The 3,371-nt window shown below is 39.9% G+C and overlaps 1 long non-coding RNA gene across 1 annotated transcript; it reads left to right on the top strand.

Annotated features, from left to right (window-relative positions):
• The first annotated feature begins 2,089 nt into the window (after nt 1–2,089).
• On the top strand, nt 2,090–3,053 carry LOC115186342 (uncharacterized). The gene is made up of 2 exons (XR_003875710.1): nt 2,090–2,131; nt 2,398–3,053. It is a non-coding gene; the product is annotated as an uncharacterized LOC115186342 (long non-coding RNA).
• Nucleotides 3,054–3,371: the final 318 nt, after the last annotated feature.

Below are 3,371 nucleotides of genomic sequence, written 5' to 3'. Positions count from 1 at the left end.
TCTCTGCTCTGCTGCTCTCTCTCTGCTCTTTCTGCTCTCTCTCTCTGCTCTCTCTCTGCTCTCTTCTCACTCACTGCTCTCTGCTCTCTCTCTCTATTCTCTCTCTCTGTTTTCTGCTCTCTCTCTCTGCTCTCTCAGCCTGCTCCCTCTCTCTGCGCTCTCTCTCCCTCTGCTCTCTCTGTTCTCTGCGCTCTCTCTCCCTCTGCTCTCTCTGTTCTCTGCTCTCTGCTCTCCCTCTGCTCTCTCTGCTCTCTGTTCTCTGCTCTCTCTGCTCTCTCTGCTCTCTCTCTCCCTCTGCTCTCTCTGCTCTCTCTCTCACTGCTCTCTCCCTCTGCTCTCTCTCTCTGCTTTCCCTGCACTCTCTCTCTCTGCTCTTTGCTTTCCCTGCTCTCTCTGCTCTCTCAGCCTGCTCCCTCTCTCTCTTCTCTCTGTTCTCTGCTCTCTCTGCTCTCTCAGCCTGCTCTCTGTTCTCTGCTCTCTCTGTTCTCTGCTCTCTCAGCCTGCTCCCTCTCTCTCTTCTCTCTCTTCTCTGCTCTCTCTGCTCTCTCTCTCTGCTCTCTCTGCTCTCTCTGCTCTCTCTCTGTTCTCTGCTCTCTCTCTTTCTGCTCTCTCCCTCTCTGCTTTCGTGTCTTTGGTTATGCCAGATTAAGTGATATGACATGCTATCCTATAAAATCCTTTCTCTGTAATTAATATCACCTGATTAGCTAATCATGTAAATGTAATTAACTAGAAAGTCGGGACACCACGGAAGAGTGTTTATAGAGCCATTATCTTCCGAATAAACTCTTAACCTGATGGGGATAGGGGGCAGTATTTGCACGGCCGGATAAAAAACATACCCGATTTAATTTGGTTACTACTCCTGCACAGTAACTAGAATAAGCATATAATTAGATTTGGATAGAAAACACTCTAAAGTTTCTAAAACTGTTTTAATGGTGTCTGTAAGTATAACAGAACTCATATGGCAGTCAAAACCCTGAGACAAATTCTGACAGGAAGTGGATACCTGATGTGTTGAATTACCTTTAAGCCTATGCCATTGAAACACACAGGGGCTTATTAATCGTTGAGCACTTCCTATGGCTTCCACTAGATGTCACCAGTCTTTACAAAGTGTTTTGAGTCTTATACTGTGAGATCTGACCGAACAAGAGCCTTGGAACGGTGGTGGCCGATTAGACTCTGGCGCGCGAGTTCATGTTGGGTACTCTCGTTCCAATACGTTCTAAAAGAGAATGCAATCGTCCGCCTTGAATATTATTCATGTTCTGGTTAAAAAAGGCACTAATGATTTATGCTATACAACGTTCGACATGTTTGAACGAACGTAAATATTTTTTCTCCCTTCTTTCATGAAGAGAAGTCCGGCGGGCTTAGATCATGTGCTAACAACACGGAGCTTTTTGGACATAAATTATGAGCTTTTTCGAACAAAACTACATTTGTTATGGACCTGGGATTCCTGGAAGTGACATCTGATGAAGAGAATCAAAGGTAATGGATTATTTACATAGTATTTTCGATTTTAGATCTCTCCAACATGGCGGTTAGTCTGTATCGCAAAGCGTATTTTTCTGGGCGCAGTGCTCAGATTATTGCAAAGTGTGATTTCCCAGTAAGGTTATTTTTAAATCTGGCAATCCGGTTGCGTTCAAGAGATGTAAATCTATAATTCTTTGAATGACAATATAATATTTTACCAATGTTTTCGAATAGTAATTATTTAATTTGTCGTGCTGATTTGACTGGCGGTTATTGGAGGGAAACGATTTCCTCAACATCAACGCCATAGTAAAACGCTGTTTTTGGATATAAATATGAACTTGATAGAACTAAAAATGCATGTATTGTCTAACATAATGTCCTAGGAGTGTCATCTGATGGAGATTGTCAAAGGTTAGTGCATAATTTTAGCTGGTTTTCTGCTTTTGGTGACGCGTGTCTTTGCATTGACAAAACATTACACACAGCTATAAAGGCACTGCATCTCAGTGCTAGAGACGTCACTACAGACTCCCTGGTTCAAATCCAGGCTGTATCACAACTGGCTGTGATTGGGAGTCCCATAGGGCAGCGCACAATTGGCCCAGCGTTGTCCGAGTTTGGCCGGTGTAGGCCATCATAGGTAAATAAGAATTTGTTGTTAAATGACTTGCCTAGTTAAATAAAACATATGACCATGGTTTGTTTATTTGGTCTATTCAGCATGGCTCTGTTCTGCCCTGCCTTGCCCCCTTGTGGAGCTCAAAAGTTACTTTCTTACTGTTAGAACTCAAATCTGGGATTTTGTCAATGCAATAAACTATTTTTATGTTATTTGTAATATTGTTTTATTGCTATATCCTTATATTGTATTCTAATGAATAATACCTCTTTATTCTGTACTTTCAGAAACCACAAACAGTATTTGCCAATATCATAACTGGAACTGGACATCTTTCCAGCTGAAGATTGAGGACAGCTTTTGTATGCTAAGGTTCTCTCCTTAACAGTTTTACTGGATGGAAACACAGCAAGAAAACACATAGGCCAATATGTAATAGTCCTCTATTTTATTGAAGTATTGGTAGTTGGTTCAACAACAACTTGTTTTACTAGAGGACAAAAAAATGGAATATGCATAACCCATATTTAATATTGATGCAGTGACTGAACAACAACTGCATTTCCACCCACACCTCTAAAGGCATAGTATCATGGCAGGTCACCTGTCAAGTCACCTGTCAGGTCAGTCAGTCACTTATTGCTGCAGATGTGCTCAATAATGCTTGAGCATGTGATACTCCTCAAAGCATGGTGAAATACATAGAGGTGTATCACAAGCTAAACACAGGGCTGGGCGATATGGACCAGAAGTCATATCCCGATATATTTAGGCTGAATATCGATATAAGATATATATCCTGATATTTTTTCCGCAAAGTGAGAGCAAATGTTCAGTCAAAGTCAAAGCCAGATATGACATGTATCAAGTAGTTTTCTTGAAACCGGCTATTTCAGTGAACAGTTGAAAAATCAAATGAATAAATAATAAACAAGGCTCTTCACCTGGTTCAGATTAAATGCTCAGCTGTTCAAATAACAATAACATGTAAACATAAACACTGTATAACAACAGGAGAACCTTTTCTGAAATCAAAGCTCCATAAGGTGCACATTTAAATAAATACAAATATCTTAAACAAAAATAGCCTATAAAATAAAATAGGCCTATCTTTTTCTGAAATAAATATTATATATATTTATGAGAAAAGTCAACTTTTTTTTTAGTTTGACAACTTTTAAATGGCTTATTAAAATCAAATTACAGATTTCTTCTCCTTTCTAACAAATCCACAGATGCAAATAACGAACATTACAAAATA

The sequence above is a fragment of the Salmo trutta genome, unplaced genomic scaffold (assembly GCF_901001165.1).
Source record: "Salmo trutta unplaced genomic scaffold, fSalTru1.1, whole genome shotgun sequence".
NCBI classification, from domain to species: Eukaryota; Metazoa; Chordata; class Actinopteri; order Salmoniformes; family Salmonidae; genus Salmo; species Salmo trutta.
Note: the sequence above shows the minus strand (reverse complement) of the source record. Positions and strands in the feature narration are given on the sequence as shown.